Source organism: Delphinapterus leucas, chromosome 9, assembly GCF_059928025.1.
Source record: "Delphinapterus leucas isolate spDelLeu-1000000601 "Yukka" chromosome 9, BTC_Dleu_Yukka2, whole genome shotgun sequence".
NCBI classification, from domain to species: domain Eukaryota; kingdom Metazoa; phylum Chordata; class Mammalia; order Artiodactyla; family Monodontidae; genus Delphinapterus; species Delphinapterus leucas.
This window is the reverse complement of record NC_143137.1, coordinates 42,439,595-42,463,287: the sequence shown is the minus strand read 5'-3', so window position 1 is coordinate 42,463,287 and position 23,693 is coordinate 42,439,595. Positions and strand designations below refer to the sequence as shown.

Here is a 23,693-nt window from a genome sequence, read left to right as displayed (position 1 = left end):
CACCAGAAGCTGGAAGAATCAAGGAACAGATTCTCCCCAAAGCGCTGAGAGAGAGCACAGTCCTATGCCTTGATACCAGCCCACTGATACTGATTTCAGATTTCTCATCTCCAGAACTGTGATAGAATAAATTTCTGTTCTTTTAAGCCACTGAGTTTTGGGGAATTTGTTACAGCAGCCTCAGGAAACTAATACACGTGGTAAAAGATGGATTCCACTAATAAGTGAGAAAACTCACCCTCCCACGTTCCTGATCTTCTCTGGTTGGTCCAGGTCTTGTCTTGGGTTCATAGTCTGTCCTCCTGGGACCCCATCCCCACCCCCGCCAGCTGCCCTAAGCAGTGACTGTCTCGTCTGTCCCAGAGACAACACTTCCTGAGCAGAGGTCTCATCAGCGTCCCCTGGGGGTTTCTCATTCATTTTCAGATCTTTCTGAAGCAGGTCTCACCCTGAGGCACCCTCACCTATGACAAATCTCTGCTTCCTGCCCCCCAAGTTGTCCCACTGGTTCTACTTCTGCTCTGCCCTTGGTCATCATGCCCGAAGCACTGAGACCTCATCCCTGTTCCCACATGCTACCCTCAGATTTTATCTTTGGCTCCAAGAGATGGTATATTTCTGCATTTCTATTGTAACATTAATGTTTTCAAACTTCACAGAACTTCTTGGGCCATGGTAAGCTTTCTGGAGAAAATGTTCAATTGAGTAGGGCCACAAGGAGGATAAGTGGGACATGGATAAGAGAATCCAAGGATAGAACAAAGGAAATGGCACAACCTGATCACTCTAGTGATGAAGAAAAAGTCCGAAAGGAGAGAAGGAGCTGCAAGGTCACTTGCCAGCAGAGTAAAGATGAGCAGCCTCAGGTTCAGTAGAGAGGTCATGGAAAGTGGCTAGGGTAGGCCTATCCTAGCAAGTGGGGTCCAGAGCTGCCCTTTGACATGGTGTCCGGTGCCGCCACACTGAAGGAGGCATTGCTGGGCTGGATGAGGCAAGGTTTGATGAGGTCTCCCCATCCCACACCACCACCAGCTGTGGTCCCCCTGCAGTAGGTTGAGAAATAGCCCTCCAAAGATGTTCAGCTCTCAGTCCTGGAACCTTTTACCTTACAGTATAGGGAACTTTGCAGATATGAGTAAGTTAAGGATCTCTGGATGGGGAGATTATGCCCAATGTAATCACAAGGGTCCTGACAAGAGAGACGCAGGAGGCTCAGAGTCTGTAGCAGGAGATGCGATGACAGAAGCAAGAAGCTGGAGTGGAGTGGAATACAGATGGCTTCTAGATTTTGAAAAAGAGAAGGTAATAGATTCTCCTCTGAAGCCTCCAGAAAGAACACAGCCCTGCTAAGATCTTGGTTTTCGCTTTCTGACTTTCAGAGCTGTAAAAGAATAGATGTGTGTTGTTTTAAGCCACTAAATCTGATTTAATTTGTTGCAGTGGCTGTAGGGGATGAATACACCTCCATATAGTGCAGGGAGGGTTGATGGGAGCACATGGGGGCTTTGGACATTTTCCAAAACTTCATGGGCCAAGATATGCTGCAAATGGCAACATCCGTGCCTTCAACATCCGTCCCCAGGCCATCTCTGGGTCACTCACTCACTTGGTAAAATGCTTTTTATGTTGCCAACAAGGTCATCCACCTAGATGGTGAGGCCAGTGTCCACCCAGAGCCTGTTGGAATCCTCCAGGTTGACGGCATTGTGTATGTTAGCGCCAGCGGGACACAGCCATTCCACCTGTCACCAGGTCTCTTAACTAAAGCGTGACCTGCCTCACCCTGGCACTGTGGGGACAATGGGGTCTGTTCTTCTTTCCTGACTCTCACCCAGAGAGAGGAAAGAGAGCCGGGGAAAGCAAGTTCAGGCAGACCGTGGGATGCAGGGAAGGCACTTCTCCAGGCCCAGTCAGCCTGCCAGGCCAGCACCAGCAGCCTGCCAGGCCAGCACCAGCACCCTGCCAATCGTAGCTGGCATCCCAGATGCTTGCAAATCGAAAGTAAAGAGATAGGAGACCTCTGGCTGCCAGCAGGCTCCATTTCTCCACTCTGTGTTCCATTCCCTTAATAAAAGCAATTTCAAGCTACCACCCTGCAGAGCATTAGCGTAACCGGCCGAACCCTGGCAGTACCATCCTGATTCTTTCATTTGAAGCACATGTTCCTTATAGACTTTCTTTCAAATAAATCATATTACTGGCTCCCAAGAGAATATTCCTCTGGGCTCACATGGCAACCCAGGAAACAATCGCACCACAGCCTCTATGACATGCCCGGTACTCAGGCCTTACTATCAAAAGCTGGAGAGTGCCTGGAATCAGAGCAATGTTCCTACTGTGTTCCTAAAATAATGACCACCGACCTGCAGGTGCATTTTCTGTAGGGAATAGTAATTTGCATGCACCTGCCCTGCTTGAAGGGGGCTGGAACACCACGCTGTAGGACAGCAGGGGGCAGGACAGTGGCTTAGATCCTGGAAAGCTATATAAGGCAGCCTTCCCAGGCGGAGGTGAGCCAGCACCAGAACACAGAATCTTCTGATTCCAATACCAGTACTCTCTCCACCGCCCATTCTGTACCGCCACTGGTAACCTCAATCCTTTTGCTGAAGGCCCCCAAATTCCAACACGCCTCCTAAGGGTAATCTAACTCTCCAATATCTACCTAAGCTTATGTTAGCTTTTTTTTTTAACCTAATTTTCTAAGTTGATCTAAGGGAGCAGACAATGATGGGTCCTTTGGCAGGCAGACCTGGGCAGGGCCTCAGTCCCTCGGCAGGCCCAGCCAGAGTTCCTTCTCTTCCACCTCCACTCTGCCTGTAACTGGGTGGGAAATTTAGGCTGAGGTCTTACATCTTCAGGGAAGGGGAGTGAAGCCTCTCTTGGATTCCTATCTTTACACCGAGAGTTGTGGCATCTGGCACTTAACGAAAAGACATCTTGAGTTCCTTTTGGCTATTGATGCTTGTGTGTAAACCTCTTACCAGGTATTGACACTGGGAGGCCAGTGTAGTTGAGCCCAGAGCCCTTAACAAGTCCTACAGCTCAGGAAAGAATGCCATAGGAGGTCATATGGTAGGCCTTGATCAGTAAGTAACTATAATTGAAGGGGAATGAAATCAATTATATATCTTGAGCCGTCCACACATAATTATTTTAAAATCATATCATGGTATTTGGGCATTACTTAAATGACTTGAAAATTGGTCTTGATAAAGCCAGTAAATGCATTTGATTTAGGATTGTGTCGTGGCCAATACTTGTAGGACATGGACAGACCTCTGTGGTAGGCAGAATAATGGCCCCCAAAGATACCCACATCCTAATTTCCAAACCTATGAGTATGTAAGGTTCCAGGCAAAGAGGAATTAAGGTTACAGGTGGAATTAAGGTTGCTAATCAGATGACCTGAAAATAGGGAGATTATTGCAGTTTATCTGGATAGACCCATCCTAATCACAGGGGTCCTTAAGTGAAAGAGGGAGGCAGCAGAGGGAGAACCCGAGGCATGGCACCTGAGAACTTGGTCTGACATTGCTGAAGAAAGAGGGCAGGAGGAACAAGTTACGAAATGTGAGTGGCCTCTAGAAGCTGGAAAAAGCAAGGACATGTTTTCTCCCTTAGAACCTCCAGAAGGAACGTAGCCCTGCTGACACCTTGATTTTAGCCCAGTGAGACCCATTCAGATTTCCGACCTCCAGAACTATAATATAATAAATGTGTGTTGTTTTAAACCACTGTGTTTGTGGAAATTTGTTACAGTAGCAATAGGAAACCCTCTCAACCTGAGTTTCTCAACTTCAGAACTATTGACATTTTGGGCTGGAAAATTCCTTGTTGTGGGGCTGTCTTGTGAACTGTGGGATATTTTGTAGGATCCCTCACCTCTACCCACTAGATGTCAGTAGAAGGTCCCTCCCCAAGTTACAACAACCAAGAATGTCTTCAGACATTGTTTTGAGGGGGAACTGCTCTGAACTCACCATGGTTGTCCATTTTAATATGCACTTGCCCTCACACACATGGGATTCTAGTCACTGACCTTTTCTATGTGGATGCTTCTGGATGAGGTCTTTGATGCCAATTGAAAATTAAGTACCACACAAAATCAGCATTAGTCTCTGATGCCTCAGAGTAAGTTTCTATCATTTCAACCAAGCTGGTTTAATGGTGACAGACAAAAAGGAATCTGAACATGCTATTAAGTAAAGAGAACTGATATCTAAATGGATGCAAGACAAACTCTGCCCACTCCATGCAATGCTCTTTATCATTTAAGCAGCATGAACACGAGTAAGATGTGATTTCTGCTCTTAGGACCTCATTGTCTCATAAGGGAGACTCCTGTGCAATTTAAAAAACCCAAACTCTCAGTAGAGATTAAAAGGACTGAACACACACCATGGTCATATATTTTGAATCAAGAATCCATGGTCTGGACACAAGCTGTGAGAAAGTATAACAATAGGACCAAATATTTGAAATCAAGACTGCCTCAGAAAATGTGTCCATGCCACCTATAAGAGGCATATGCAGCAACATGGATGGACCTGGAGATTAGCATACAAAGTGAAGTAAGTCAGACAGAGAAAGACAAATATCATATGATACTGCTTATATGTGGAATCTGAAAAAAATGATACAAATTAACTGATATGCAAAACAGAAATAGACCCACAGACATAGAAAACAAACTCATGGTTACCAAAGGGGAAAGGTGGTGGGGGGAGGGAGGGATAAATTATGAGGTTGGGATTAACATATACACACTACTGTATATAAAATAGATAACCAATAAGGACCTGCACAGGGAACTATACCCAATATTTTGTAATAACCTACAAGGGAAAAGAATCTGAAAAAGAACATATACATATATATATATATATATATATAGAGAGAGAGAGAGCGAGAGAGAGAGATCATATATGTATATATATATCTGAATCACTTTGCTGTACACCCGAAAGAACACAACATTGTGAATCAACTATACTTCAGTAAAAAAATTAAATTAATTAAAAAAAAATTTTAAAGAGGCATATGCAAATTGTCACTGGGAGCTTCCAGAGCAGAGATTCACATGGGCGAAGAGGAGGAGGAGGAGGGGACCACAACCCAAGCAGGAGAAACACGTGCACAAAGAGGCAGGACAGGAAAGCATATGGCCCACTATGTAGAGTTAATCAGCAATTCCAGATAGATGTGGCTGTTTAAAGATAATTCCAAACATGCATAATACCAAGGTTTAAAAAAATAGATGTAAGAGGAATAATTTTTATTTAAGAATACATAATCTGTCAAGAAATTTTTCAAGGGTAGGTGCTAAGGATTTAACCTAGATTCTCCTCTCTCCCTAATCACCCATGGTGTAACCCTGTGCGAAGTACTTGTCTGTACCTCTGTTTCCACATCTGTAGCCTGGGAATAATAATGTCTACCCTGAGGTGCACTGAAGGAGTCGTATATCTAGACTAAGTGCTTTATAATTGTTCCTATTAATATCACGGAAAGTGTTATTGCCAACAGTGCTTAAATAATAGATAGGCTGCAGTTCACCTGCAGGACTCCTTGCTACAGGGCAGAGTGTTGGGTTTGACCCCATCAGGGCACATGCTGCTGGGGGAGAGACTCAGGAGTGGGGAGAGCAGCCACGGCGCGGGGCACTCCAGGACCAGGCACCTGCAGGGGCGGTGTGGGGGAAGATCCAAGCCTTCTGAATCAGAGAAGGATGACTGTGTTTATGACCTCACCTGTGTGCCGCATGGTCTCACACGTGTCCCTGCAAGCACTGCACAAGAGCCCTTATACAGAACAGTCACGGAGGACTTCTCAATCTGCTGTCCAGATGGACATTAGGGAGCGGTGGGGCCCCTGGTGAACTTGTGGGGCAGACGTCTTCGGAAAGAGAGAGTCACCCCTCAGTTCCAGCCAATCGGTGTCATGAACATTTTAGCAGATCTCATTTTTAATTAAGAGAAGCTGGAAATCAGAAATTTCAGGGGGGAACTTCCTATGTTTTAAACAGACAGCTCATTGGTCTGTAAGACAGATTCAGCCTATAGACCACCCTTGTGAGACCCCAGCTTAGAGTCTTATGAAATTACGTTTCTTGCCATGTCTTCTGATGTCAGAACACCACCGGCAAGAAGTCTGGGTACTTTTTTTGTAAGACTCTGATGAGCCCCAGAGGAAGAAATTATTTCTGAGTTTCTCTGGAAGAATCTATATATTGATTAAAGTAGTATTACTACCTTAACACCATTTTACTGCTACTTTTACTGCCTCAGCTGGCAGCTCGCCAAACTCTTCAAGGCCAGGAGGCTGGGAGTCATTTGCTATCTCCTTCTCCTGGCCCTCACAGCCAGGTCCTAGAGAATGGATCACTTCAGTATCTTGTAGATCTGTCAATCCCACTGACACTTCAGGTTATGCCATCCTGTTGCTGAAGCCCTGCGGATGTTTCCTAACAGATCCTCATGCATCCACCCACCTGACCAGGTCCTCCTGCACACTCCACTCTGCAGTGACCATCCAAAGTATACATTGTCTGAGCTTGTGTCACTGCCTCACTTGGAACTACTCCAAGGTACCAGCATCAGCAAGTCAAAATCTGAGCTCCTTGGCATTACATACATGTCCAGGGAGTGCTGAATATATACATGTGTCTGAGTGTTGGGGGCAAAGGAAGCTGGGAATATCAGGTAGGGGCCATATTATAAAGAACCTGGAATGTCATGCTGAGGAGTTGGGCTGCATTATATAAGCAATGCAGAGCTATGGATGGTTTGAAGAGAAAAGAACCTTGTCTGGTCTAAATTTTATAAATCTCAACACTGTTTGCTTCCTTTATAGCGCTTATCGCAGTTTGTAATTATTTCATTGACTTTATTTTTTTCCATATCTCCCATTAAACTTCCAACTATGAGAGGAAAGGAACCATGTGTGTTTTGTTCACATTTATTTCTCTTCTACCCTGTAAGTGCCTGGAATATAGTAGGAATTCAATAAAAAGTTGTTGAATAAATGAGTAAATGAATGATGAATGCAGGAATGAATGAGTAGAAAGAGCACAAAATTAACCATGGCTTCCATCCAACCCATACCTCACCATTGCTATTTATATAAAGACCTTTCAGAAATACGTCAAGATAAGCTGTGTATCACAGTGAAGTTTTGTAATGCAGGATAGAGCAGCAGTGACTGGGCATTAATGATGTGCATTTTTATTGAATATCTGCACAATGTAGAGCAGCAACTACTAAGTGATTAAAGGAGTAAGACTTTCAAAAGTGCATACATGCCATAATTAATTGAAAAATCTGCTCACTGTTACTAGGAGCATAAATGCCAAGATTTGGTATTCAACTTGTTCTGTAAGCATGAAATATCAAGAGACGTAGCAACAGACTTTATGCAGGTATGCCTTCTTTTAATTCAAATCGATCAAGTTCTTTAACAATTTGGATATATGCTGAAATGCTATCAGGGGTCTTCTTTGGGCAGTGAGATTTTCTCAATTTTGCAAATTTTCAGTTATAAGCACACATTACTTAAAAAAATCAGAAAAACAGGATAAACAACAAGGTCCTACTGTATGGCACAGGGAACTATATTCAATATCCTATGATAAACCACAATGGAAAAGAATATAAAAAAGAATATATATATGTGTATAACTGAGTCACTTTGCTGTACAGCAGAAATCAACACAACATTGTAAATCAACTATATGTCAATTAAAAAAATTCAGAAAAATAAAACTTTAAGAAATGTTTCCTGAAAAGGGAATCAATTTACTGTGTGTTGTCTGAAGCCCTATAATTGATATTTTTCAAATCCTTTCTATATTCATTTTGATCCTTACCATCATGAATTTTTAGAGTAGGTGGAAATCTTGTAAGATCATCTCATATAGCTCTCCCATGTTTCATGGGTAAAAGTTTGACTACCCACTCCCTCCCTCCCCCACTGCATGTAATTCTAATAAAACTGTCCATCATGGGGAGGGTAGGGTTGGAGGGGAGTGTGGAGATGCTGAGAAACAAGATCCAAACTAAACAACCAGAGAGTAATTTAAATCATTTCTCTAGAAACAATAATTAATCTGGCAGTGTTCACATGATTTAAATGGCCATTCAGATTACTTCTGCTGGGGAGAGGATTATTCTCTCTGTGTTGGCCCTCGAGTTAAGGAAAGGTGTGGATCTAGAATGGCCATTCATATCTTGAATGACAGATGTGCTTGGCCCAACTCCTCGGACTTCCCGGAAAAGTATTAAGCCAATAAATGACTCTTTTTGCTGAAGGTTGGAATTTATTTTCTGTCACATACATCAGACAGAAATCTTAATAAATAACCACCCATTACTAATGCCATTTGTCTACTTTATTGCATTTATTTTATTATTTAAAGAAAGGCAGACTGCCACATGCAGCACCACATTTGGATGTGTCTGCAATCTTGGAAGCTTGACTACCCTACGTTTTCCTGCAGATGGACCTGGAGAGCCTGATTGGAGGTTCTAGCAGGGGAGTGCAGCTACTCATGTAGCCTTGACTAAAGGCTGGTTCTCCTCTATAAGTGAAGGTTGTCCTCTTCAACTAAGTGTGCAGCCTTGGGAGGGATGCTTGTGGAGCAGTGAGGGAGGAAGGGGACACCTGCCTAGCCAGCCAGATCAGCCAAATCAACCCTCGTGATCAGTGGGGTGACAGATGTCACAGTCAGATTGCCCTCATGTTCTGTCCCCTTTATTAAGGCCTCCAAGACGAGGACTCCAAAATATCCCTGAGTCTCCTATCTCTATGATTTTTTTCCTAATAGTCATAGAAAAAAGCATTTGCTTATGTTGAACTTAAACTTTCTGCTACAATTTTAAGTTAAAGACTTTTGCTTCTACCTGAGATAGAGTGAAAGGAACTGGATTTACTCTCCTACTGAAATAACAACAAAGACATAATATATGAAAAAAAGATTTTTAAGTCACTGGATATTAGGCAATGAAGGACAGTGATCCCAGAGGTAGCTAACTAATGAGGTGAGCCCTAGAATTGCCTCAGATTACAGCCTTGAGAGAGTTTACAGTCTGCAGCCTATGAAGGGGGAAGCCAGAAAGAGGATCATGGACTCCCTGAACTGAGAGTCTGGGGAGGTAAAGGGAGTTTGAGCTTGCAAGACAGAGCACCAAAAAGGAGAGAATTGCTCAGAGGGTGATCTGTAGAGGTTCCCTGGGTATTCAGCACAGTACCGATAAGCATATACACTTAAGGAAACTACCCAATGCTGGGGGCAAACCATCTTGAAGGATTAGAGAACAGTGCCCAGTGCTCACACAGGACTGTGAATAGTGACTGTTTCTACCAGCCAGAGAGAAAAACACATAATTCATACACATTGGGTAGAGTACCCAGGAAAATCGTGTAGTAGAGAATAAATGGTCCTAAACTGAGCACAGCTCTGAACCTACCTAAAAAAATCATAAAAGCAAGACATATAAGATCTGTTTCAAAGTAACTTAATTGCATCACAGAACAAAGTTCAAGGATATTTATAGGAATATAAAAATAATCAGCACCAAACAGGATGAAATTCACAATGTTTGGCATAATCAAAGATCTTTAGATATGCAAAGAAGCAAGAAATCATGACCCATGATGAGAAGATTAATCTATCAATAGAAACTGACCCCAAACTAACATAGATAGTAGAACAAGCAGAGAAGGACATTAAATCATTTATTAAAATGTATTTTACCCAATATGCTCAAAAGTTCTGGAGAGACATGGAAATATTTTTTAAAGACCCACATAGAAATTCAGGGCATGAAAACTATAATGTCTAAGATGTAAAGTACACTGAATGGTATTCACAGTAGATTAGACATTTCAGGGGGGAAGATTAGTGAACTTAAAGGCACAGCAATAGAAACCATCTGAAATGAAACACAGAGAGTAAAAAGAATCCCTCCCTCCTGCCCCCCACCCCCCAAAAAAATCGGTAAGCTGCAAGACAATTACAGGCAGCCTAAAATCTAAGTAGCTGGAGTCTCCAAAAGAGACAACAGAGAAAGGGGTATGGACAGAAAATTTATTTGAAGAACTAATGGCTTAAAATTTTCCAAATTTGATGACTACTATAAACCCATGGATCAAAGAAAGCTCAATGAATCCCAAGGTCAAGAAACATGAAGAAAACTATACCAAGACCCATCCCAATCAAATTGCTAAGAAGCAAGTGAGAAAGGCAAATTTTAAAAGCAACCAGAGAATTCTGACATATTACATACATATGGAGGAATAAAAATAAGAATTACAGCAGATTTCTTCTTGGAGATGGTGAAAGCAGGAAGACGGTGGAGCAACATCTTTAAAGTACTGAAAAAAAAAACTGTCTACCTAGAATTCTTCACTCTGTAAAACTATATTTCAAAACAAAGGAAAAATAAGACCATTTTGGTCATACAGAAGCTGAAAGAATACCTCACCAGCAGACCTGCACCACAGGAAGTGTGAAGGAAGTCCTTCCTGTAGAAGGAAAATGATACCAGGTGGAAATCCTGAGCTACACAAAGGCATGAAGAGCAAACATGGAACTGAGCAAACATGTAAGATTTTTTTCTTATTATTTAAATTTCAAGTCATTCTACCTTTAATTGGTCCTCCAAGACCTCCAACTCTTCATTAAAGCCCTTCATATAAGTGAATATCAGTCAACTTGCTTTTTATCCAGCTCTCCTTCTAACTTCACATCCTCATTTCTATTGATTTTTATTCTCATGGGACTCACTTTCTTTACCTTCAGGACCGGTGCTGCTCTTCTTTACACTCCTCTAGCTTCTCTCCACCTTCCTGAACTGTGTAACTAAATGTCCAGAACAAGTTTGATTTAGTACCAATAAAGTCATAAGTGGCTTGACTGCCACCTCCTCCACTAAAGGGCTTTTAATTGCTTATGAGAACTTGCAGGTTATCCCTGTCCTGGAAAGTCATTGTGCATACTGGCATATTAAAGGTTCTGAGAAGGTCATTACTAAAGTATTCTAAGTCATTTATTCCAGCATTTCCCCAACTTATTGACACATAGGACCCTAGGAACACAATTTGAAAATTATTGTTCCCATTCAACATCCTCATTTTATAGGTGAGAAAAAGTTCAGACAAGTAATTTGCCCAATAACACACAAAATGTTAGTGTCAAAGTGGAAAATAACACTTAAGTCTTCCAGAATAAGTTCAGTGTTCTTTCCTCAGCATTCACTCAGAAATCTTGGAATTCTTGAAACTTTCCTTAGGAATTTCCTATCCTTCTATAACCAAGCAGGATCCTATGAGGCCTGGGACAGACACCTCCCCCATATCCTCTGCTTTAGCTCCTCTCTGAAGTACCTAGATAACAGTATCTGATGCACATTTCCTGGGTTGTTTTACAGATGCTAAAACCTCTGCCACGTGGAAGAAGTAAACCACTTGAAAATCAGGGAGCACATAGCCCCCAGGCCTACTGGTACCTGAGGACTGAGAACCTAACCCCTGTGACACCACCGTTACCTCACCACCAACCAATTAGACAACTGTGCGCAAGCTAATCACATACCCTGCAACTCGCCTCCCTCACTTTGCCTTTAAAAATACCTCCCTGAAACCCCTTGAGGAGCTCAGGTCTTTTGAGCATGAGTTGTCCTGGACTTCACATCTGGCACCTTAGGATAAATGCTGCACTTTCTTTCACCACAACCCAGTGTCAGTAGGTTGGCTGTATTATGCCAGCAAGTGGACCCAGGTTTGGTTCGGTAACACTTCCAAAACCAATTTCACAGCTTATAACTTTGCCTTTCACTCAAAAGGATTTTTCCCAGCATAAAACTCTACAACTCTAGGAGTCAGTGGATGCCTGGGCATTTGGTTAGGAATCAAATTTTCAGATCATAAGCCTCTGCAGGGAGTTCAAGGTCGTTGTGAAAATACCATGTGAAAAGGCAATGCTGTGCGTTCTCCAAGGTGGCAATTCTACTTGGAATTAGCAGCCATTTCTCTGTCATCACTTAGTCATTTTCCTGTTCATCTCAGAAGGCATCCCTAGCTCTGCAGGGAGTGACAGATGCTGTGCTGAGCAGAGCTCCCGGCCCATCCCATCTCAACCAGCCAGGCGCACTTTAAGCAAAGTCTGAGTGAAAGGGGCAGATGTGGGAGCCAGACTATTTTGACAGGAGATTGATTTTCTCCTCCCTTCCCCCACAAAGCTTTTTTTTCTCTCCTTATGTTTGGATGAATTATTCCTACTCTCAATGAACAGCAAAGAGGAACAGCAAAAAATTATTCTGGGGGGGTTGGGGAGACATCTGGGAGGAAAAGCACAAAAAGAAAACCTCAGAGGTTTTCAGTATTAAGAATGGTTAGGGCTTCCCTGGTGGTGCAGTGGTTGAGAGTCCGCCTGCCGATGCAGGGGACACGGGTTCGTGCCCCGGTCCGGGAAGATCCCACATGCCGCAGAGTGGCTAGGCCCGTGAGCCATGGCCACTGAGCCTGCATGTCCACAGCCTGTGCTCCACAAAGGGAGAAGCCACAACAGTGAGAGGCCCACATACCGCAAAAAAAAAAAAAAAAAAAAAAAAAAAAGAATGGTTAGTGATCAGTTCCACCCTGATTTGCTCATCTGTGCTCAGCACTACGATTAAGGGAAGGGAAATGAAGGGAGAATTTTTTTGTTTATAATTAATTTAATTTAATTTATTTATTTTTGGCTGCATCAGGTCTTCGTTGTTGCTCATGGGCTTTCTCTAATTGCAGCGAGCAGGGGCTATACTCTTCGTTGCACTGTGCGGGCTTCTCATTGTGGTGGCTTCGCTTATTTCAGAGCATGGGCTCAAGGGCATGTAGGCTTCAGTAGTTGTGGCACGTGGGCTCAGTAGTTGTGGCACACAGGCTTAGTTGCTCTGCAGCATGTGGGATCTTCCCGGACCAGGGATCGAACCTATGTGCCCTGCACTGGCAGGCGGATTCTTAACCACTGAGCCACCAAGGAAGTCCCAGAGGGAGAATGTTTTTAAGGTGTCTGCTATTTAAGCTTGTTAGGGAATTCTTTTCAAAGAGATTCCTGATCCTCTGGTTGGGAAAAATAACCTAACAGAAATGTTTGGTTATGAATGAGAAGCCCCCTGGGAATAGATAACCTAGATAAGAAGGTTAGAGAGAAAAGAATTGAAATCAGGATCTCAAAGAGATATTAGCACTGCCATGTTCACTGCGTTCATAATAACCAACTTGTGGAAACAACCTAAGTGTCTATCAACAAATGAATGGATTTAGAAAATGTGGTATATGCATACCATGGAATATTATTCGGCCTTTTTAAAAAGGAGGAAATCCTGCTATACGTGACAACATGGATGGACCTTGAAGACATAATGCTAAGTGAAATAAACCAGTCACAGGCCCAATACTGCATGATTCTACTTATATCAGGTATCTAAAATAGTCAAACTCATAGAAGCAAAGAATAGAATGGTGGTTGCCATGGGCTTGTGGGAGGGGGAGATGGGGAATTACTAACCAACAGGTGTAAGTTTCACTTAAGCAAGATGAAAAAGTTCTAGAGAACTGCTGTACAACATTGTGCCCACTGTTAACAATACTCTATTGTACTCTTAAAATTTGTTAGGAAGGCAGATCTCATGTTAAGTGTTCTTGCCTCAATTTTTTTAAAAAAGGGTTAGGCAATGAGGAGATAAATTGCTCTGCGTAATGAAGGGGAACTTAGGATTTGACCAGAGGGGGCTCACTAGTGGCTGGAAGTGGGGGGCTGTTGACCAGAGGAGGAAGGAGAGTGAAACAGAGCAAGGACAGCATCCAGCAGCCCGTCAGAGGGCAGGGCCAAGGGAGGAAGCCTAGCCAGTGAAACATTTCCCGAGGTCTTAATGGGAGCACAATGGCAGTACCACCACCCAGGCCCTCCTTTCACCCCAGACCTCAGGGGAAGTGTGTGATGTGGTGGCTCTGGTGTCTGGCCAGCCGTGTCCAGGGGCTTAAAGGAAAAGAGCTGCCTGCTGAGTTCAGGGTGAGGAGGAAAGAACAGTGATAGGAAAGAAGATGAAAGAAGGTGCTGGTGTGATTGACAGGCCAGCGAGGTGAAACAACAGCAGGTGGGAAGAGATCCCTAGATCATTTTTATTCTTATGTTAAATGGAAGATTGAGCACAGAGAGCTGGCAGTAACTTGGTCACAAAAATTAGATCTCATTTAAACCTCATACCCAGGCTATGAAGAATCATTATTCCTATTTTACGGACTTGAAAACGGAAATTTACAAAGGTTAATGTGTTGCCTAAGATCCCTTAGCCTTTTCCAGAGAATGGCAAAGCCAGGCTGCATGCCCTGATCTGACCCTCAGCAGCACATGTGCTCCTAACCAGTGTGCTTGGGATAAAACTTGCACGTCCCTGAACTTAATTCTGGCTCTCCTTGACAGCAGGGAGCGTGACTTATTTATTCTATGATGATTTCCCAGTGACTGGCATACAGCAGGTACTCAATATATGTACGTTAAACTGCAACAAAAAATGAAACTAAATCCTACAATTTCTGTCATGGAGAATATTCTCCAGATACTCAGAAGTTAATTAGTTTGCCTGAGATCACATAGCTAAAACGTGACCCAGATCTGCCTCAAGTAAACATTTCCTGAGGACCTTCAGCCAACCTCCCAGTGGCCCTTTGGGGGCACCACAAAGCCCCCCAGCCTGCCACACCTGTGCTCCCGGCCAAGCTAAAAGGTCCCAGCGCTGAGGTGAGTTGGCTTTGCACAGCACCTCCTTGGGTAGGGAGTGTCTCGCCAATTCTTTACCACCCAGGGTAAGATTCCAAAAGTCAGGGGGAAACAGCAAGCAATGGGAGGCTGGGTGAAGGGAGAAATCAATAAAGGAGGCTATCGTGCATTAAAAAAAAAAAAGCTTTGCACACAGGCTATGAATGATAAGGCCTCCTGACGTCAGGAAATTGATTCTTGGCAGAAATCTTTGCTCAGCATGATTCTTCTGTTACCATAGGGATCTTTTGGTGATAAAAAAAGGTCTTTGTGTCTGGAGTAAACAGGGAACCACAATAATCATTTGCACAAATGCAAAGTGAATGTTTAGTCACCTGGAACCAGAAATAAATTCTGTATGAGTATCAAAAACACGAAGCAAGGGGCACGAAGACACACTTAACTAGAAACCCCAATGTGCCCTTGTGTGCGCCAGTGCACACAGGAGTCTCTTTCACTCTCCAGTGTGGTGCCTTCCTGCCTGGGTGTGGGGAGGCTAATGAGGCCACATCATTTCAGCCTCCTTATCCACTGCCATCATGGGTAGGAGGCAAAGGAGGGAACTGGCATTTATCACACTTTGACTACAGAACTTTTACATACAATACCTCATGTAACCTACATAACAGCCATGTGAGACTGGCATTATTTCTTATCCCCAATTTACCCAGGGGGAAATTGGGCTTTCCAGAGGTAACTGACTCGGTGCTTGTAGAGCTGAGTGTCAGAGTCTGGATTCCAACCCCATTAACTGTGTTCCCAAGGCCAAGGCCGTGTTCTTCCTACCACACCAAGGTGAATGGGGTGCCTCGGGCTAGGCCCTGGGGAGCAACTTTCTAATTTCAGCTTTACTACTGAGTACTAGCCCCAACTTGGGCAAGTCACTTCCCCTCTCACAGCCTCAGCTTCTCCATTTATAAAAAGATGTTGACTTCAACCTTGCCAGCAAACACTTTCTTCTAACAGCCTGTGGTTTTGGAACCCAGCAGAACCTTGTGCCCCCAGCCTCCTCAAGTACAATACAAAGACCGCTCCATGTCTCCTGTCTCCTGTTTGTAGATAAGCTGAAATCTCCCACGCCTCCCTGAGTCAAAAAAAAGCAGGCTTAAGCAGTTAAGGATTAGGACAGTAGAGTCACAGACCCACTGTCTGATTCAGTTGTTTTACAGGTACTGTAACCACCCTCAGCAGGAAAACCCCTTTGCTTTGTCATTTTTTTTTATATGATTTTTTTTAACATCCTTATTGGAGTATAACTGCTTTACAATGTTGTGTTAGTTTCTGCTTTATAACAAAGTGAATCAGCTATATGTATACATATATCCTCGCATCCCCTCCCTCTTGCGTCTCCCTCCCGCCCTCCTTATCCCGCCGCACTAGGTGGTCACAAAGCACCGAGCTGATCTCCCTGTGCTATGGTGGCTGCTTCCCACTGGCTACCTATTTTACATTTGGTAGTGTATATATGTCAATGCCGCTCGCTCACTTCATCCCAGCTTCCCCCTCCCCCTCCCCATGTCCTCAAATCCATTCTCTATGTCTTTTTTTTTTTTTTTAGATTCCATATATATGTGTTAGCATATGGTATTTTTCTCTTTCTGACTTACTTCACTCTGTATGACAGACTCTAGGTCCATCCACCTCACTACAAATAACTCAATTTGGTTTCTTTATATGGCTGAGCAATATTCCATTGTATATATGTGCCACATCTTCTTTATCCATTCATTTGTCAATGGACACTTAGGTTGCTTCCATGTCCTGGCTATTGTAAATAGAGCTGCAATGAACATTGTGGTACATGACTCTTCTTGAATTATGGTTTTCTCAGGGTATATGCCCAGTAGTGGGATTGCTGGGTCATATGGTAGTTCTATTTTTAGTTTTTTAAGGAACCTCCATGCTGTTCTCCATAGTGGCTGTATCAATTTACATTCCCACCAACAGTGCAAGAGGGTTCCCTTTTCTCCACACCCTCTCCAGCACTTATTGTTTGTAGATTTTTGGCCATTAATGGCCATTCTGACCAGTGTGAGGTGATACATTGTAATTTTGATTGGCATTTCTCTAATGATTAGTGATGTTGAGCATCCTTTCATGTGTTTGTTGGCAATCTGTATATCTTCTTTGGAGAAATGTCTACTTAGATCTTCTGCCCATTTTTGGATTGGGGTGTTTGTATTTTTGATATGGAGCTGAATAAGCTGCTTGTATATTTTGGAGATTAATCCTTTGTCATTAGCTTCGTTTGCAAATATTTTCTCCCATTCTGAGGGTTGTCTGTTTTGTCTTGTTTCCTTTGCTGTGCAAAAGCTTTTAACTTTCATTAGGTTCCATTTATTTATTTTTATTTCCATTTCTCTAGGAGGTGGGTCAAAAAGGATCTTGCTGTAATTTATGTCAAAGAGTGTTCTTCCTATGTTTACCTCTAAGAGTTTTATAGTGTCTGGCCTTATATTTAAGTCTTTAATCCATTCTGAGTTTATTTTTGTGTATGGTGTTTATTTTTGTGTATTGTGTTCTAATTTCATTCTTTTACATGTAGCTGTCCAATTTTCCCAGCACCACTTATTGAAACGGCTGTCTTTTCTCCATTGTATATTCTTGCCTCCTTTATCAAAGATAAGGTGACCATAGGTGTGTGGGTTTATCTCTGGGCTTTCTATCCTGTTCCATTGATCTATATTTCTGTTTTTGTGCCAGTACCATACTGTCTTGATTACTGTAGCTCTGTAGTATAGTCTGAAGTCAGGGAGCCTGATTCCTCCAGCTCCATTTTTCTTTCTCAAAACTGCTTTGGCTATTCAGGGTCTTTTGTGTTTCCATACAAATTGTAAAATTTTTTGTTCTAGTTCTGTGAAAAATGCCATTGGTAGTTTGATAGGGATTGCAATGAATCTGTAGATAGCTTTGGGTAGTATAGTCATTTTCACAATATTGATTCTTCCAATCCAAGAACATGGATACTGACAGATACTGGATACTGTCAGAACTTGGATACTGACAGATGGAGAGACATGGTATATCTCTCCATCTGTCAGTATCATCTTTAATTTCTTTCATCAGTGTCTTATAGTTTTGTGCATACAGGTCTTTTGCCTCCTTAGGTAGGTGTATTCCTAGATATTTTATTCTTTTTGTTGCAATGGTAAATGGAGGTGTTTCCTTCATTTCTCTTTCAGATTTTTCATCATTAGTGTATAGGAATGCAAGAGATTTCTGTGCATTAATTTTGTATCCTGCTACTTTACCAAGTTCATTGATTAGCTCTAGTAGTTTTCTAATGGCATCTTTAGGATTCTCTGTGTATAGTATCATGTCATCTGCAAACAGTGACAGCTTTACTTCTTCTTTTCCGACTTGGATTCCCTTTATTTCTTTTGCTTCTCTGATGGCTGTGGCTAAAACTTCCAAAACTATGTTGAATAACAGTGGTGAGAGTGGGCATTCTTGTCTTGTTCCTGATTTTAGAGGAAATGGTTTCAGTTTTTCAACATTGAGAATGATGTTGGCTGTGGGTTTGTCATGTATGGCCTTTATAATGTTGAGGTAAGTTCCCTCTATGCCTACTTCCTGGAGAGTTTTTATCATATATTGGTGTTGAATTCTGTCAAAAGCTTTTTCTGCATCTATTAAGATTATCATATGGTTTTTATCCTTCAATTTGTTACTGTGGTGTATCACATTGTTTGATTTGTGTATATTGAAGAATCCTTGCATTCCTGGGATAAACTCCACTGGATCATGGTGTATGATCCTTTTAATGTGCTGTTGTATTCTGTTTGCTAGTATTTTGTTGAGAATTTTTGCATCTATGTTCATCAGTGATATTGGTCTATAGTTTTCTTTTTTTGTGACATCTTTTTCTGGTTTTGGTATCAGGGTGATGGTGGCCTCGTAGAATGAGTTTGGGAGTGTTCTCCCTCTGCTATATTTTGGAAGATTTTGAGCAGTACTGGCGTTAGCTCTCCTCTAAATGTTTGATAGAATTCATCTGTCCTGCGCTTTTGTTTGTTGGAAGGTTTCTAATCACAGTTTCAATTTCAATGCTTGTGATTGGTCTGTTTATATGTTCTATTTCTTCCTGGTTCAGTCTTGGAAGGTTGTGCTTTTCTAAGAATTTGTCCATTTGGCATATAGTTGCTTGTAGTAAACCCTCACGATGCTTTGTATTTCTGCAGGGTCAGTTGTTACTTCTCCTTTTCCATTTCTAATCCTGTTGATTTGAGTCTTCTCCCTTTTTTTATTGATGAGTCTGGCTAGTGGTTTATCAATTTTGTTTATCTTCTCAAAGAACCAGCTTTTAGTTTTATTGATCTTTGCTATTGTTTCCTTCATTTCTTTTTCATTTATTTCTGATCTGATCTTTATTATTTCTTTCCTTCTGCTAACTTTGGGGGGTTTTTTGTTCATCTTTCTCTAATTGCTTTAGGTGTAAGGTTGGGTTGTTTATCTGAGATGTTTCTTGTTTCTTGAGGTAGGATTGTATTGCTATAAACTTCCCTCTTCGAACTGCTTTTGCTGCATCCCATAGGTTTTGGGTCATTGTGTTTTCATTGTCATTTGTTTATAGGAATTTTTTGATTTCCTCTGATTTCTCCAGTGATCTCTTGATTATTTAGTAGCGTATTGTTTAGCCTCCATGTGTTTGTATTTTTTACAGTTTTTTCCTGTAATTGATATCTAATCTCATAGCATTGTGGTCGGAAAAGATACTTGAAACGATTTCAATTTTCTTAAATTTACCAAGGCTTGATTTGTGACCAAAGATATGATCTATCCTGGAGAGTGTTCCATGAACACTTGAGAAGAAAGTGTATTCTGTTGTTTTTGGATGGAATGTCCTATAAATATCAATTACGTCCACCTTGTTTAATGTGTCATTTAAAGCTAGTGTTTCCTTATTTATCTTCATTTTGGATGATCTGTCTATTGGTGAATGTGGGGTGTTAAAGTCCCCTACTATGATTGTGTTACTGTCTGCCTTGTCACTTTAGCAAAGCTATAGTGTAACTAAACTTGGTTTCAGGCACTCCCATGCTCTGCTCATCTCCAGCCCTAGCACACTTTTCAAATCTTCTGATCACACGATACGTTGCCTAGCCTGTTGGTTCCTTCTGTAGATCAAAGAAGTAGAAATGAAGAATAAGTAATTAACAGATGACCAGATCTCTTCCCTAGCTTCACCATCAGTAATCTTGAGAACAAACTGTGTGAACAAACTGTTTGAACAAGATAACATCTAGAAGAAGATCACAAGACGAGGAGCCTGCACACAATGGTTGGGGGGTGGGGTGGCGACTCCTCTGACCCCGTATCTCAATGATTAACTGAGATTCCTTCCCCTTTTCCCTTTAAAACGTTCATGGCTGAGCAGAATCTTCATAGTTGGTTTTGGGGGACACAGGTCTGCCTTCTTCCCAGATTGCTGGCTTTCTGATTAAAAGCAACTTTCCTTTTCACCACCAACTGCATCTGGGGTATTGATATTTGAGCAGTGAGCAGCTGGACCTGAGTTCAGTAACAGATTTTATCATCCTAAATGGTTGCTGCTGGCCTTTTAAATGAGACACCTGTTTCCCTTATCCCTCTGTTCCCTTCATATTGAACTGAAGGCCAATGGTATGCCAGGCACCAAGGGAAATATTATTTACAAATTGTGATTGCCAGAGAAATTGAGGATTTTCTCTCAACAACCTGCCACACCTATGATGGGCTCTACTTTTCATGTGTATTAGTATCTGAGAGTGTCTATTTGTTTTTTCAACACTGAATATTTGTTGAAGAATAATTATAAAATATGCATAAAGTATAAATAATTATAGTAAAATCACATCCATGTACCCACTACCACATTTCAAAGAAGAACACATACACTTCAACTTTGAAGACCCCTTTGTGCCTTCCATCCTCTGAGAGACAGTCACTAATCTAATTTTACTTATAATTTACTTGTTTTTCTTCATATTTTACCATGTTTTAATCCCTTAAAAATGTATTGTTTAACTTTACATGTTATTGAACTTTCTCTAAATGAACTCACATCACATGCATTCTTCTGCAAATTAGTGGGGGTTTTTTGGCTTAATAGTTCCCCAGGAGTCATCCATGTTGTTGCCTACAGCTGTTTTAGTTTTACATATTCAATAGGACACTGCTGGATGACTATACTTCAATGTCTTTATCCATTCTATTTACTCCAGACACATGTGCAAGTGATTTCCTGATTTTCTGCTGTTATGAACACTTGGCAGTAAATTTCTTAGGCATGTATCCTGATGCACGTGTAGGAATTTTTCTGGGGTATAAATCTAAGGCATGGAGAAGTTGGGTCTTAGTATGTATAATCTCAGATTTATCAGGAAATGCCATTTATTTCCAAAATAATTACCCTCTACTGGGAAGGAAAAAGACTTCGTGTTGTCCCACCCTTTTCCTAGTACATTAAAATTTTAACCAATGTTGCAAGTTATAAATGTTGTCATTGTGGTTGCATTTTGCATTTCCCTGATTATGAATAGGTTGGATTTTTTTAAAGATTATGAGCCATTTGCATCTCTTTTTCAGGAAATGCCATGTTTTGGCCAATTTTTCTTTTCATTATTTTTACTCTTTGTAGGAGTTCTTTATTTTGTATACTAATCTTTTGTCAGGTAGACAAGTTGCATATATCTTCTACACATCATGGCTTGCTTCACTCTCTTCATGTCTTTTAGTGAATAGAAGTTATTAACCATAACATAGTGAATTGACCGCTCCTTTCCTTTAAAGTCAGTGTTTTGGACTTCCCTGTTAGCGCAGTGGTTAAGAATCCACCTGCCAATGCAGGGGACATGGGTTCAAGCCCTGGTCCGGGAAGATCCCACATGCCGTGGAGCAACTAAGCTCGTGTGCCACAACTACTGAAGCCCACGCACCCTAGAGCCCACACGTTGCAACTACTGAAGCCCACACGCCTAGAGCCCACGGTCTGCAGCCAGAGAAGCCACCGCAATGAGAAGACTACGCACCGCAACCAAGAGTAGTCCCCGCTCGCCGCAACTAGAGAAAGCCTGTACACGGCAATGAAGACCCAATGCAACCAAAAAGAAATAAAATTAAAAACAAGAAGTTATTGTTTTGGGATTTTCGGAAGTCCTTCTTTGAGGAAATTCTCCTTGAGGACATAAAGATATTATCCTACATTGTATTCTAGATTTTATAGTATTCTCTCGCATACTTAGGTCTTCATCTATCTGGAATTTTATTTTTATGTATGATGTGAGGTAGGGAAACAATTTATTGTTTTCCATATAACCAATTGTCAGCTTCATTTATTAAATATATGCACGTTTATTCTGAGCTATCGATTATTCTATTAGTCAATTTCCAAATCCCTGTGCCGATACTTTTACTGCTGTTGTGATAAACCTTTCTCGATGGTAGGCAAAAACGTCCTTTCGTGTCCTTCTTCAGATTTGTCTTGATTATTCATCTATAAAATTTTTACATTCAGCTTGTCAAGCTCTATAAAAAGCCTATTGGTGTGTTGATTAAAATATAGGTCAATTTGAGGTAAACTAGTATTTTTACAACTTATGTTCAATTCATTCTTGGTTCTTGTTTACATCTTTGTTCATGAATGTAATAGACGTGTAATTTTCCTATACTGCATTAATCCTACTCTGCTCTTGTTGCTTAATGTTACAGTTGCCAAAAAACTGGAGTTCTCTTATCTCCTATTCTCTGGGTGTTTGTACAAAATTGATATAATCGGTATCTTGAATGTTTAGTAGAAGAGGTCTGCAAAACTCTCTGGATTTGTTGTTTTCTTTGAGGGAAGATCTTAAAATATTATTAATTCAATTTCTTTGCTAGGGATAAGATTATTCCTAATTTCTATTTCTTTTTGGACTAGTTGTATTTTTCTAGGAATTTAACCATTTATCTAAGTGTTCAAATTTATTGACAAAGTTTTTCATAACATCTCCTCCACCTACTCTCTGCAGCTTCCGTAATTTGCCATTCCTAATTTTTATGCCTTCTTACTTTCTCTCAATTATGAATTATTTCAAATAACCAACTTTGGCTTTGATACCGTTGTTTTCTATTTCATCAAGTTCTGCTCGTTATTTCCTTCAGTTTGGGAAGGGAGTATTCCGCTGTTCTTTGTCTATATTCCTGACATTGACATTTGAATTCATTTTTAGTTTAATATGTGCATTTTAGACTAAATAGGAAAAAAGCAAATTTCTAGATTTGCTTTAATTATATCCCTCAAGTAGTTTGTAGTATACCATTGTTCTATTTTTTTCCTCAAATTTTCATCATAAGATTCTTCTTTGATTCACGGAGTATTTAAAACTGTTTTTTAAATTTTGTATTGATTTTTCACATTAAGGGGTTTTAATCATTAATTTTTTTTTCAAGAATCACTATCTGGCCCCCCGTAGGATCAATTTTTTTCATTCAACAAATATTGAGCACACATATATGCCAGGTACTATTCTAGGTTACATCAGTGAAAAAAATGGATAAAAAAATTTATGCCTCCCTGGAGTACATGCTTTGTCAGTTCTTGAAAACGTCCCACATGTTAGAATAGAATGTGTATTTTTCATTTGTTCAGTGTAGCTGTTCTATATATGACCATTACATCAACATTATTTTATTACTCAAATCATGTATATCCTTACTGACCTTTTTGCCTGCTTATTACATCAATTTCTAAGACAGGTATGTTAAAATTTCCTGCTGTGTTCGTGAATTTGTCTACTTCTCGTTTTTAACCACCCTTGGAGGCATATCCTTTTTAAAAGAAGACTGATTCTCAAATAAACATGTCTTACCTTAAAAAGTTTGTAAAGAATGGATTCAGGATTCTAATTTAGTTGTCTCAATTATGGTAATATTA

The 23,693-nt window shown here is 41.1% G+C and overlaps 1 protein-coding gene across 1 annotated transcript in view; it reads right to left on the bottom strand.

Moving 5' to 3' along the window:
- Nucleotides 1–23,693, bottom strand: part of DPY19L1 (dpy-19 like C-mannosyltransferase 1) — a 126,766-nt gene that overhangs the window by 3,235 nt on the left and 99,838 nt on the right. The gene's annotated exons all lie outside the window — the stretch shown is intronic.